General features: G+C 46.9%; 1 protein-coding gene and 1 long non-coding RNA gene across 15 annotated transcripts in view; one reads left to right on the forward strand and one right to left on the reverse strand.

Annotated features, from left to right (window-relative positions):
• Foxn3 (forkhead box N3) overlaps positions 1–14,623 on the forward strand; it is a 370,110-nt gene that overhangs the window by 181,437 nt on the left and 174,050 nt on the right. The gene's annotated exons all lie outside the window — the stretch shown is intronic.
• Positions 1–14,623, reverse strand: part of LOC138831499 (uncharacterized) — a 56,678-nt gene that overhangs the window by 19,699 nt on the left and 22,356 nt on the right. For all 4 annotated transcript variants that reach the window (XR_011373343.1, XR_011373345.1, XR_011373344.1 and 1 more), the window contains exon 2: positions 1,220–1,352. This is a non-coding gene — a long non-coding RNA (uncharacterized lncRNA). The remainder of the gene's footprint in view (positions 1–1,219; positions 1,353–14,623) is intronic.

A 14,623-nucleotide genomic window follows, 5' to 3' on the forward strand; every position in this document is an offset into this window, starting at 1 on the left:
GTTCAAGTAGTAGAGCACTGGCCCTGGGCAAGTGTTTGAGGCTCTTGAGTTCAAGCTCCAGTGCCAGCATATGTACACAAAAGGGAGAATGAGAGGTGTAAAAGCGCTGTGTATGTGTGTGTGGGGGGGTGGATACCCTTTTGTTTATCCCAGTGGAGTTAGGTGTTAATGGAAATTATACCCTCTTCGTCCAGAATTAAAGGTCATAGATGAAAGTGTGTTGGAAAACTTGGGTTGGGAGGTAAGATGCAAATTCGAGCAAAAATATTCTTTTTGACCATATTCAATTGGAGATGAGATGTCAGGTAGAAAGTTGGCTGTATGAGTTGTAGGCTCAGTAGGGGTAGAGAGAGATATAAATCTGAGACCCATTAGCACATAGGCTTTGGGTGGAAAGAAACTAAAGAAGATTTCTGGATTACCTTTTGATCAAAAAGGAGGTGAAGTCAAACTTCTATTTCTGTTCTTTGCTTTTTGTGGTAGGCATAAAACTTGTAAGAGTATTTGGGACCATTGCGTCTCTGATAGAGAAAGGCACCCCAGTAAACATCCCATTTAGCAATGTCCCCTACCCCAAGAATTCCCTGCCATCTGCTCCCTTCCTGGCTGGAGAGAGGGATTTTTCTTGTATACGCGTCTCCATAGCAACGAGTTTGCAGTTGATATGGAAAGTAAGCAGTTGCCTTAGCAACGGAGTTACTGATGTGGTGGCTCCATTGCTTTCAGGGAATGGATGAGCTGACCAAACCAGTTCAGATGCCGGGTGGAGGGCTGCTAGCCAAGCCAGTTTCAGATCAGCCCAGCTTGAAAAGCGATCGCCGCCCCTCCTCCCTTCAGAGGAAGGGCTTAGGGCAGCAATAAATCAGACAAAAGTAGCTGCTGTCAGTTGAAATAGATTATAAGAGCAATCTCCCGGAGGAATGTTTTTAGCTTAGCTTAACAGAGAATGCTGTAGTCAGGGCATATTTTGTTGCAAGAAAAAGAGTCCTACCCTAGTTGGCGTAAGTGAAAAAGCACTTGTCCCCCCGGACATCATCATCATTCCAGCCACCAGTGACCAAGAGCAACAAAGCGTGTCTCAGGTCTGTGGCCATTGGGATTGTGTCTTCTGTCCCTGTGTGGCCGCTGGGTTTCCATCCCACCCTTTCTCTGCGGATCTGCTCCTGTCCCTTCTCACCTGCCTTTGTCCATGTGCCTCTTCATTTCTGCAGCCTCCTACCTTTGGTTTGTTGCTCTGACAGGTCCGTGCCATGTCCTGTGGCCATGATGTGGGCGCCGTGGTCCCTGTGCTGTGCCTTTGTCATCCCTCCTGGCTCTCAGATTGGTTGTCTTCCTGGGTCAGTTTTGCGGCCCTGGGCAGCATAGGGGTAGGTGTCTTAGGATGAACATCATTACTTGGACCAGCCCTTCTTCTTCTGGGGTAGGTCAGAGGCCTGGCCTTGACACAGACCTGCAGTGAAATATTTCTGTGGATCCTTTGAAGAGTGTGTGTGTGTGTGTGTGTGTGTGTGTGTGTGTGTGTGTGTGTGTGTGTGTGTGTGTGTGTGTGTGTGTGTGTGTGTGTGTGTGTGTGTGTGTGTGTGTGTGTGTTCGTGGGGCCTGAACTCTAGGCCTGGCCTTGACACAGACCTGCAGTGAAATATTTCTGTGGATCCTTTGAAGAGAGAGAGAGAGTGTGTGTGTGTGTGTGTGTGTGTGTGTGTGTGTGTGTGTGTGTGTGTGTGTGTGTGTGTGTGTGTGTGTGTGTGTGTGTGTGTGTGTGTGTGTGTGTTCGTGGGGCCTGAACTCTGGGCCTGGGCGCTGTCCCTCAGCTCTTCAGCTCAAGGCTAGTACTCTACCACTTGAGTCACAGTGCCACTTCTGGCTTTTTGCTTATGTGGTGCTGAGGAATCGAACCCAGGGCCTCATGCATGCAAAGCAAGTGCTCTGCCACTGAGCCACCTTCCCAGCCCCTCCTATGAAGTTTTGTAATAAAAAAGTCAGGAACAGTTGAGGATTTTGTGTTTATCTTTTCCCGTTGTATGCTATATAATGTCCCTTTCAGCTGAAGGGGATTTACAGCCCTGCCCCAGACTTCCTTTTTCTGCTTTTCTGTCAGTGTTGACCTTGCCTTTATCTTTCATTTCCAGAGCTGGGGTACTGTGCTGAACATTTTCCTTTTTTTTGGTGTGTGTATGTGTGTGTGTGTGCACGCGTGTGTGCGTGTGCATGCATGCATGTGTGCATGCGCAGGTGCATGCACGCCAATTCTAGGGCTTGAACTCAGGGCTTGGGTGCTGTCACTTAGCTTTTTCATTTAGTTTTTCCTCTTGAGTCACAGCTCCACTTCTGGTCTTGGGGTGATTAATTGGAGATAAGAGCCTTAGGAACTTTTCAACCTGGGGTTGTCTTTGATTGTCAGATCTCGGCCTTCTGAGTAGCTAGGATTACAGGCACGAGCCACTGCGTGTGTGTCCCCACCCCTCCCGCCCCAGCTCATTTTCTTTGGTGTCTACTTACTTCTGCCTTCTGGCTATCCATATATTGCCCATAATCCCAAGGTTGAGTGATTACCAGAAATTATGAACGGTAGTCCTTGATCCAGACAGGAATAAATGTGAACCATCCAACATCATGTCCAAATTTTTAAGACCAAGAGATTGGGTAATAAATAATTCTTGCTAACCATCATGCACCAATCCATGTCATCACCGATGGGGGAAAATGTAATTATTATTTTTTTTGTCGGTCGTGGGGCTTGAACTCTGGGCTTGGGTGCTGTCCCTGCGCTCTTCAGCTCAAGGCGAGCGCTCTACCACTTGAGCCACAGTGCCACTTCCAGTTTTCTAGTGGTTTATTGGAGATAAGAATCTCACAGACTTTCCTGCCCAGGCTGGCTTTGAACCACGATCCTCAGATCTCAGCCTCCTGAGTAGCTAGGATTACAGGCGGGAGCCACTGGCGCCCGGCGAAACATAAAGGGAAATAGAAAAATCTGTTTGAGGCTCCTGGGTGATAATTCAAGTAGACCAGGAAGGCTGCAAGGATTGATGGTTGACTAGAAATACAAGGCTGGAGAGACTCCAAATGAGAAAATGGTCCTTAAGGGACAGAGGGATTGGTGGAGGAATCCTAGAGAGAAGATGGAATCTTTCAAGGTGGCCCTTAGGCCATATGTAGGCACAGGTGAGAATGCCATATGAGGGGAGGGCTGGTGTGAGTGAGGAGGGGAGGAGTAGACATTCGTAAGGACCTGATGGGGGATCATGGGAATTGTGTGAGCCATTTGTATCCGTGGTCTCAGGTGCCACATCCATCATCTTACTGACTTGGGAAACACAGAGAGAGTTCAGAGAAGTTGAGTGACTCGTCCAGGGGACACAGCCAAGAGGCTGAGCCACCATCTAGGATTTTGCTTCTTTTCCTTCAACCCAGTATGGACTGAAGCAGAAGGTTTCAGTCCTGAGCATAGTCATGACAGGAGACAAGGTACAAGGACTTCATTCTTCATGCTCTAGATGCTCTAGACCCCGCCTTCTTCTCCCCAGCAGAAATTCTTTACCTGGAGATCCAATGCCTGGCCTTGTACTTGCTAGGCTTGTGCCAAGCCTGTCTTTTTGTTTTTAGTTTTATTTTGTTTTTCCCCCTCTCAGATATAGGATCTCTTCTTACTCCGCGTACCCCCCGCCCCCCAAGATCTTCCCACAGGAATATCAGGTCTTTGTCCAATAGCACCCAACTTTATTTTCGACACAGGGGAACTTTTTGATAGGCTGGCCTCAAACTGCCATCCTCCTGTCTTTGCTTTCCATATAGCTGTGAGTACAGGCATGCAGTACCATGCCCAGACACAGAGGAAATTCTTGCTTCTTAGAAGTTTATGGAGAAAAGAGGCCACAGCCATTGCTCAATGGTTTTCTGTATATAGGTTTAAATAACTTGGACCACATTTCTACATGAATAAAAATCCAGGAGGAGGAAAGGAGGGAGGAAGTGGGGAGGGGAGAGAGAGAGGGGGAGAAAGTAAAGCAAGCAAGAAGTTTGTTACAGTTTCTCATTTCAAATGTTCTTATTTCAGTTTGCTAAACCTTGGTTTAATTATCCATTCCTTTCCGTTGACGGTGCCAGATTCCATATTACCTTGACCCATGTAGCATTTACAACCTATAGGGGATGGCACCGTTTCACTAGCCATTTGGCTTGGTAACGTTGTGGTATTGGCTGAGGTTTTACCCTCTCCTGTTTGAGATGGCACACGGCATCTTTTCCCCCCTTGGCATTGTAATGCGGCTTTTTCACTCTGTAGGATAATAGCTTCCAGTCCTTTGTTCACCTACATTTATTGAGTTCTTTGAACACAGAGGCTTTTGTGCAGGGTGTTATAAGGGGCCACAGGGGTGTGAGCTAGGTCTTTGGGGATCCCCTGATGCTACTGACTTCAATCTCATACCAGATCAATTACTGAAGTCCTCTGATTCTGCATCCTGAGTGTCCTCCGGGCTGTTCCTTTCTCCTTAATTCTTTAATTAATTAATTAATTCAGTTCTTTAATTCCTACCACCGACTCCCTTGTTCAGGGGACAGTGTGGGATCCCAAAGCCTGCCTCTCTCTCATACCCTCTCAAACCCATTCCCTAGTGCCATCGGAAGGACAGTTTAACCTGGATAAGTTCAGTCACAAGACTGGGTGCTTCCTGTAGCCTAGATTGACATGTCTCTTTGTTGTTGTTGTTGTTGGTCATGGAGCTTGAACTCTGGGCCTGGGCGCTGTCCCTGAACTCTGCGGCTCAAGGTGAGTGCTCTACCACTTGAGCCACAGTGCCAGTTCTGGTTTTCTGGTGGTTAGTTGGAGATAAGAGTCTCCCGGCCTTTCCTGCCTGGGCTGGCTTTAAACCATGATCCTCAGATCTCAGCCTCCTGAGTGAGCCACTGGCTCCTGGCTTGATGTATCTTAATGGGCAGTTCCAGCTAGCTGCCTCAGAGTCACATAGAGTTTATTAAAAGCAGAAATCCAAGACTCACTTCAGACTCAGGAGTGCTGCATGGAGATTTTATATATATAAAGATCTCAGCCTCCTGAGTAGCTATGATTACAGGCGTGAACCACTGGACCGCCAAGCTGGAGGTTATATTCAATCAAGATCCTTGGTTGACTCTAGACACTGATATTTTATCTGTTTGTTTGCTTTTCTGCTTTTTGTTTGTTTGTACTTGAGCAAAGTTAGTACTCTGGAACTTGAGCCATGCCTCTACTTCCAGCTTTTTGCTGGTTAATTGGAGATATGAATCTTACAAGCTTTTTGCAGGGGCTGACTTTACTAAGATCCTCAGATCTCAGTCCCCTGAGTAGCTAGAATTACAGGTGTGAGCCACTGGTGCCTGCCAGGCTACACGGACACATGAGAAGCAAGGCTTAGAGCATTAGGAACCCTTCAGGAGTACTTTTAAAGATCCATCTTTGACTTTTTATTGTGGCAGATTTCAGTGATGTGGTACAAAAAACAGTAATGGTTGAGATTTAAGGATTCACAGTTTGAAGCCAGCTCAGGCATACAAATCCAAGAGACTCTTACCTCTGGAAGTAGAGGTGTGGTTCAAGTAGTAAAGCATCAGCCTAGAATTAAAGTGTTAAGCAAGAGCAAGAAGCCCGGAGTTCAAGTCCTGGTCTTGGCTCACAGATGCGCGCGCACGCGCACACACACACACACACACACACACACACACACACACACAGAGAAATCCAAGTTGTATTAGGGCAATGAATGCATTGGAGAAAACGAGGTAGTTTGAACAACATGAGAGAATTACTTCTTTGTAATGGATAGTTGGCAGCATGTCACTTGTGTATTACTTTATAATGCTTCGGTGTTGCTTATTATATTTGGAATTTTTTCTGCTGGGATCTTGGAAGGTAGCTAATAGATGAAGAGTCTTAAGGTCCAAGCAGTAAAAGGAAGTTGCTAAAACTCCACAGATTGTGTGGAGAGCCAGGCCTCCTGCTTCTGGTCTATATCTGCATCACTTCCCTGTCTCTCACATCCCTCAAGGACTCTGATTTATTGGAAGTGGATATGAACTTATGCCATTTACATGTGATTTATTTCCCTTTATATGTCTCCCAGTGAGTCACTGAATGCCCTCCGTTTTTTTTTTTGTAAGTGATTTATCATTGCTGCTTTGTGACCTCTGAAAATTGGCTTAGGCCTGTCAGATTTGTGGTTTCATGAGTTGCTCAGTGTGTCCTTGAATTTAAGTCTTGGAGTCTGGATGGTATGTTGCATTACCTGCTCATTAGCATGTTAGTAATGGCACAGTGCACACGTGCCCGCTCTGGGCACTAAGGGTCCATCCTGATGCTACAGGTGAGTTTGCAAATTATCTAGACCCAGTAAGAACAGAAACTCTATTTTTTTGCTGAAAAAAATTTTTTAGAGTTATTTTTGGGTATTAGACCTATTTAAAGGTTTTTTCTGTGTGTGTGTGTGTGTGTGTGTGTGTGTGTGTGTGTGTGTGTGTGTGTGTGTGTGTGTGTGTGTGTGTGTGTGTGTGTGTGTGTGTGTGTGTGTGTGTGTGTGTGTGTGTGTGTGTGTTCGTTCTGGTCCTAGAGCTTGAATGATGAGGTTCTTTTTGCTCAAGGCTAGCACTCTTACCACTTGAGCCACAGCTCCACTGCTGGCTTTTTTGGTAATTAATTGGAGATAAGAGTCTCATGGACTTTACTTCCTGGGCTGGCTTTGAACCATTACCCTCAGGTTTCAGCCTCCTGAGTAGCTATAGGTGTGAACCACTGGCACCTGGCTGGTTTTCTCCATCTTTAACAGATGTTTATTTCGGGGAGTGGTTATCTTTTTCCCGGCAGTACTAGAATGTGAACTCAGAGTCTTGCATTTCTCGGGAAGGGTACTACCACTTGAGCATACGCCTATCCCTTTTTCTGTCCGGAGCCCCTCCTCCCCTTCCCTTTCCTTCTTTGCCTTCCTCCCTCCCTCCTTGCCTTCCTCTGTCTTTTCTGTACTGGGGTTTGAACTCAGGGCCTTACGTTCTTGTTTGGCCTGATGCACTCAAGGCTGGCACTCTACCATCAGAGGAATACCTCCACTTCCTGTATTTTGCAGGTTAATTGGAAATAAGAGTTTTGGGATTTGTCTGTCCAGGCTGGCTTTGAATTTTGACTCTCAGATCTCAGCCTCCTGAGTAGCTAGGATGACACCTATTTTTTAGGTAGGGTCTTTTAGAATTTGGTCTGGGACCAGGCTGGACTGGGAGGCCCCTACTTACGCCTCCCGCATAGCTGGCATGAAAGATGCATCCACCACCCTTCAGTTTAGTAGAGATGGAATCTCACTTTTTTGCTGTGGCTGACCTTGAACTCAGGGCCTGAGAGCTGTCCTTCAGCTTTTTCATTCAAGGCTGGAGCTCTACCATAAGAGCCATGCACGTTTTGGTGGTTAGTGGAAGATAGGAGTTTTATGGACCTTCTTGTTCTGGCTGGCTTCGAACCTCGTTCCTCAGATCTCATTTTAAACCTGTTATGGTATTATAGGCATGGATGTGTCTGCGTGGGCCTCCAGCACGGGAATGGATCTGTTCTCTCTCCCTTAGTGGTGGTGTCCCCATTATCACAAAGCTTAATGAACTCCCAGTGATACAGGGCCTTTCTTCTTCAAGTCCCAGCCCTGGGCCCTGCTCTCCTTCCGCCCAGTGGTAGCTGTCACTGCGGCTTTTCCACATCCCTCTGGACAGGCCTGCGCTCTGCAGGTGCGGCTGACTGCCAGATGGTTCTTTTGCTAGCTGTGATTGAGTTTTATGAAATGCAACCCTGGCTGATCTTCTCCACTCCTTTGCAAAATATGTGGCTTTGTGCCGTGTGTTTACTCTGGTGCTGAGGTGTGGGGGGGTGGCGGGAGGGCAGGGTAGTTAGTTGGGGTGCTCCATTCATGACCTGGCATGGCAGGTACAAAGCCGTATTTACCCTCAGTGTTCTCAGTGTAGCTGAAGGGGAGAGTCACTGCAGAATGCTCTTGGTTGGAGCATGAAATCAGAAGACCCAGTTTGTACCACCATGAATGCCTGGGCCAGATGAGTTCTTGGTACGGTCTGGCGGGTTGGAAGGGGGGAGGACCCCTTGAAATTACTCATGTGTTGGCTACTTTGTTCTGGATGAGTAGTGTTTGTATGACCTCAGTTTTAGTTAGCATCTAAAGGCACTTTTGTCCAGTGTCTTCAATTTGCCTGATGCAGTAACTTGTCATTTCTGGTTGTGCCTTTTGTTGGGGGGTTGGGGAGAAGGGGGTGTATTAGAGCTTGAACTCAGGGCCTGGGCACATTGCTTAGCTTTTTTCACTTAAGGCTGGTGCTCTACCACTTGAGCCACATCTCCACTTCCAGCTTTTTTGCTGGTTAATTGGTGATAAGAGTCTCAGGGCTACCCCCAGCTGGCTTTGAACCTCTGTCCTCAGATCTCAGCCTCCTGAACAGCTAGGATGACAGAGGTGAGCCCCCAGCCTCCCAGCATGGGCTGCTTTCTGAGCAGAGGACTTGGACTGGCGGCTAGCTGTGCACTTCTCAGGATCAAGGGGATCCCTTCCCCCTGTTTCCCCGTCCACAGTCCCTCACCCCCTGGAGAAGCTGGGGAATACATCTGTCTTCTTTGCCTTTGGGATTGTGGTAGTCTGGAACCCCCTGTGCTCCTTCTAAGCTAGAGAGAACTTTTTGGAACTATTGCCTGCTTGTGCTGTCTGCAGCTCTTCTGGTCTGAGGCTGACTAGATGTAAGTCTGGATTTGGCCTTCTTTTTTTGGGGGGGGGGCGGTATCTTTCATTCTCCCCGGTCCCCCTCCATAGCCCCAGGCAGGTGACTCCACACTGTAGGCCAGGACTTAGAGGCTTCTAAATAGTTTGGTCATTTTGAGTGGATTCAGTTATATTTGCAGCTTCCATGGGCCATTTTCTATTGTCATTAATACCTGGTATTTTCTTTGGCTTGGCTTCTCCCTCCTAGAATAAAGGTACATTCAATCATAAAAATTCTACAGTATCCAATACAAAACACTAATGCTTGTCAGTTTGAACAAAAAAAGCAAATTGTCTGTTCGGTCTATTGGGATTTCCCCCCCCTCCCCCAAGGGAAAAAAAAAAGCTTTGAGGGGGGAAAATAATCCCTAAACATAGTGCTCTGATTGCCGGTTTACACTCTATCATTTTCCAAAAAGTAACAGTTTTCTTTACTTAAGAAAATAATCGTATTTATCTCCCTGTCGAAATAGAAGGCTAATCACATTTCCAGCAAAAGAACTTTTTGGAGTTTTACAAAACAGGGGAAGGGGAGTCAGGGGGAAGGCTTTATTTCATAAAATAGTGTAGTTAGAAAAGCCTTGTTTCTTAAGCCCAGTCTTTTGCTGCTGGTCATAGGACTGGCATCTATGAGCTGCTGGGTTGTATCTATGAGACCCCCATGATAGGGTGGCGGAGGTCACACATAGATGCCTTCAGGCCATCCTGGCATGGCCCAGCTAGCTTTCAACACATCACCTATGAATGAATATTAAATACATAATGCAGTATATAATGTATGTAATTAATATGTAATATATACTATATATGTAATGTTACCTATGTGTGTATATAGAGAGATACATACATATATATTGTGGGTATGCAATGTACACACACACACACACACACACTTCTGTATTTATTTTCTCATCTAAGTCTAGGCTCCCAACCATCCTTTCACTGTACACCCCACACCTTGCTTAGGAGGCTGTAGAAGTACTGCCTAGTGTGTACTTGGCTCTCTCTTTCTCCTGGTCCTCTAGATGCTTAGCCTGAGAACCTCAGAGGAGCAGAGCCCACACGTGACCTGGGCCACGCCCAGAGGCAACCTATATCTCAGTTGTGGCAGCCCCAGCCCTCTATCCATCCCTAAGTGGCAGAGACAGCCGTCTAGTCTCCAGCCAGGGCCGGGGCATCACTGTGTCTTCTGTTTATCTTCCTGACTTTGTTCCTTAGCTGTCTTGCTTCCTGTTGCTTCTCCGCGCCTGCCCATTGCTGCAGGTACGTGGGTCCCTCCCTGGAGAATACACAGTTTATGGTTCACTGTTGGGGCTGTTTTCCGTGGCCCCTCAGATATCCTCCTCCTTTCTATCTAGCTGGTTCTTCCCTGGGGCTCCCTCTTATCTCCTTAATCTAATCAGCTTCTGATCTTGTTAATCTCTGGCCATTCATTGATAGTCTTGTCTATGCAGTTCATAATGCACTTCATAATAAAGTCTGCCGCTAATGAAATAATGCACTGTACAGATGATTTTTAAGGAGCCATGGCTGTTGGCATCAGAGCTGGACATCGAATCTTTGCTTGGCCATGTGGCAAGTTTATCGCCATTTCCGAGCTCCGTGTCTGCTGCTGAGATATGTAGAAGTCTTATGTGGTTGTTTACCTGAGATGATGATAAACACAACTCTCAGATTGCTGTGGACAGTGGATAGTACACTGATCCTCATTCCCTTTGTAGGTTCTGTGGACTGAATTGTGTCCTTCCACACTGTATACGCAGAGGTCCTCTCCTGGCAACCAGTAATTGCAGATAGGACTTCTGGACAGAAGGTTAAGTGAGGCCATTGGATGGGTTCTAATTGGATTATTGGGTTGGTGGCATTGTAAGAGGAGAAAGGGAGAAAGAGGATTGGTTTCCTAGCTGGGTGATGGTGGCTCACCCTGTAATGACTACTGACTCAGGAGGCTGAGATCCACATGATTAAGGTTTGAAGCCAGCCAGGTCAGAAAAGTCTAAAAGACTATCTTCAATGAGCCAGTAAAAAGCTGGGCTGAAGGAATAGTTCAGGTGGTAGAGCACCAGCTAAACAAGTACATTACACAGAACACGAGGCCCTGTGTTCAAATCCTAGTACAATCACACCAGAAAAAGAAAAAAATTGATACTGGAGCTTGAACTCAGCCTCTGCATTGTCCTTGAGCTTTTTTACTTATAGCTAGGGCTCTACCATTTGAACCACAGCTCCACTTCTGGCACTTTTGGGAGTTAATTGGAGAAGAGTCTCAAGGACTTGCCCGCTTGATCTGATTTTGCAACAAGATCCTCAGATCTCTGCCTCCAGTGCCCCAGCTCCAGATTCTTAAAATAATTTATTTGTTGAGATTGAGTACCCTGACAAGCCAAGGCAAAAATGGGAACTCAGCAGGTTACGTAATTCTTTTTCCCTGGTGAAATGCCAGTTTAGGAGGCAGCTAATCCTAGGGTTCCAGTTTCTAGAAAGAATTCATTGTTAGATTGTTTCTGTGTGGACCCTAACACTGCATACTTTTACAAATTGTACACCAGCACAGCTGCAGTTCAGAAGTCCGTCCAAGCTTTGTGCGGCTAGTGTCATGTTAAATTGAAAGCACCCCTTCCCAGAGTGTCTCCTGATGCTCCCTGCCCAGGCTGGGCAGGGTCCCCTCCTTAGTGAACCTGGATTAGACTATACTTTTTTTTTTGTTGTTGTTGGTCATGGGGCTTGAACTCTGGGCCTGAGCGCTGTCCCTTAGCTCTTCAGCTCAAGGCAAGCAGTCTACCGCTTGAGCCACAGCACCACTTCCGGTTTGTGGTTTGCGAGTGGTTTATTGGAGATAAGAGTCTCATGGACTTTTCTGCCTGGGCTGGCTTTGAATCTCGACCCTTGGATCTCAGCCTCCTGAGTAGCTAGGATTACAGGCATGAGCCTCCGGCACCTAGCTTAGACTATACTTTTTTTTTTTTTTTGGTTGGTTGTGGGGCCTGAACTCTGGGCCTGAGAGCTGTCCCTCAGCTCTTCAGCTCAAGGCTGGCTTTCTACCACTTGAGCCACAGGGCCACTTCCAGCTTTTTCTGTTTTTATGTGGTGCCGAGGAATTGAACCTAGGACCACATTCCATGCAAGGCATGCCGCCTTCCCAGCTCCTAGACTACACTTTTGTCTCCTACCTGACCTCCACCCCGCTTCCTGTTGGCTCTCATAGCCAGACAGATATTCCTGGGACTCAGTTCTTGATGGGTGAGGGTAGATATGTAAACCCACAGAAAATTGATACTAAGGTTTTAATCCTAACTACTCAGGAGGCTGAGATCTTAGAACTGCTGTTCAAAGCCAGCCTGAGGAAGGAAAGTCCATGAGACTTTTATCTCTAACTACCAGAAAATCGGAAGTGGGCGCTGTGGCTCAAGTGGTAGGGAGCTCAAGTTCTGATATTGGATGTCTGTTGTTGATGTCTAGTGCCACTCTGTAGTAACTTGGGGAAGGAGAGTGTCTCACTGGCAGACCTGAGTGGACTCAAGGGATCTGAGTTCTGGTCCTGCCTCTGGGTTCAGCTCAAGCACTTGGTGAGCTGTTTGCTCTGTGGGTGTGTGAAGCAGGTCTGGGAGACCAGTTCAGAATGGAGGCCCTCATTGGCTGCTGCGCTGGTCCACTTTCTTAGAGACCACCACTACCAAACTACCATTGGGAAATGTATCTAACAACAATGCATGAAGGTTCCTCTTTTGATTGTAGAAAGCCCTCCTGCTTTACCCTATTCATGCTGTAGGGGGTCGAAGGACCTCCCCTCACCCCATTCCTAACCCAGAGACCTTGAAGGGACCTGATTGGGAAACATTGTCTCTGCTGAGGTAATTAGTGAAAGGGAGGCTGTACTGGAGTAGAGTGGGCCCTAAATTCAATGAAGAGGAGAAGAAAAGGCTCCATGACAAGAGGTAGAGATTGACCCTGACAGCCACCACCAAGGCATGCCAGGGATGTTATGGCAAGACCAGCAGGATCTGGGAAGAGACAGGAAAGAGTGTCTAGAAGAAGAAGCCGCAGCAGCCTGGCCCTGCCAGAGCCTTGATTTGATTTCTAGCCCGTGAGAGAGCAAATTTCTGGTGTTTAAAGCCACCAAATTTGTAGTAATTTGTTATGGAAGCCGTAGACAATTAATCCACTCATGTCTTATTTTTTATTTAAAAGCCACTGATTGCATTTTCTCTGAGGCCAATGTGTCTCTCCACACATCTGTGTGAAGAAGATGTCTTTTCCACTGTCGTGTGTTCTGGAAAGAACCCAACATGTCTCTTTGTAAAAATTTAGACATCGCTAGAAAGGTCCCCTCTCCCTCTACCCCCCAATTAATACATGAAAGCGTCTGGATGACTTTCGATGTCTGTGAGCCACATGTGGAGTTCAGACTCCCTCAGGCCTCATTCGAATGATCAGGAGCCTGGCCTCTGCTGTGGAACTTACAGATGGTCCTGAGTCAAGCCAAAAGAGGAAGAGAAAAGAGAACAACACCACCACAAAGATGTGCTCAACACACAACACTATTGAGTGGTGGGCGGTAGGGTATGAGGGTATTTCGTTGGATGAAGGTTCTGGAGAGGTTGCCATACCCCTTTCCTACTCTTTCTTGGGAGAGTCCAAAAGAGTCTTTTAAAAAGGGCTTTTTATTAAAAAAAACATTAGGGGGCTCCTTTCTATATCCTCCAGTTGGGCTTTGCCTGGATTGTCAGGTGCCTTGTGCATTGGCCTCTTTTCATTGGTTGAGCTGGGCACCCAGGGCATTATGGGAAGAAGCCATACTTGAGCAGGAGCCTAAGGCACTATGGGAACAAGAAGCCTCATGCATGATGGGTCATGTGTTACCTGCCATGTGTTATGTCCACCACTTGTCATTACTAACTGCCTAGTATGTCCCCTTTCCTTCCCTAATGGAAAGGGGTCTCATTGCTTCTAGAAATGTGTGGTCTGTGGAACCCTCTCAGGGAGGTTGACAGCTGTTTTTCTTTTTACTTTAACATGAGTGAGGACTTGAGACTTGTGTAAGTCAGCTTGTATAAGTCACTTGAGACTTGGGTAAGTCTGTCTCCATGACTTTCACAAATACCTGAGAGCGTCAATGTATAAAGAGGAAAGGTTAGTTTTGGTTCACTGTTTTGGTCCATGATGTGTTGTTGGATCTGGTGCTTTCAGGCCTGTGACTAGAGCCTGCATGTTATGGCAGGAGCAGGTTGCAAAACTGTAGAAGCAAAACTGCCTGTGTTCGGGTCAGGATGTGAACTAGAGAAAGAAGAAATAGATTGGCATGCCACAGTCGGTGCAAAGGCCCGCCCCCAATGCCTGCCTGGAGATCTCTGTGGAACAAGACTTTGCAGAACATTGAAGAGCCTCACTATCAATAGGCTTGACTGAATTCTTCGACATCCCTGGGAAACTAGAACCTCGGCAGGGATAAGGCTGAGGAGAGGTTGTGGCCACTTACCACAGCTAAGGGAAGTGCGATTCTACAGTTGAACCCCTGCTTGGATCAGGGATTAGTTGCTTCTCTAGTGGCTCATCCTGCTCTGGAAGTTAGGCCTTCACGGAAGGTGAGTAAAAGGGAAAAGTTCTTCCCTGATGCTTTTAGTTCCCTAGCTACTCAGGAGACTGAGATCTGAGGATCATGGTTTGAAGCCAGCCCATAAAAGTCTCAGAGAAAAGTCTGTGAGACTCTTATCTCAAATTAGCCAGAAGAAACTTGGAATTGGAGCTATGGCTTAAGTGGTAGAGCGCCAGGTACAGGGTCAGCTCCCAGGAGCTGACTTCAAGCCCCATTAGTGTCCACACACACAGACACACAGACACACACACACAGACAC

This window comes from Dipodomys merriami, unplaced genomic scaffold (genome assembly GCF_024711535.1).
Source record: "Dipodomys merriami isolate MVZ:Mamm:240054 unplaced genomic scaffold, mDipMer1.0.p SCAF_198, whole genome shotgun sequence".
NCBI classification, from domain to species: domain Eukaryota; kingdom Metazoa; phylum Chordata; class Mammalia; order Rodentia; family Heteromyidae; genus Dipodomys; species Dipodomys merriami.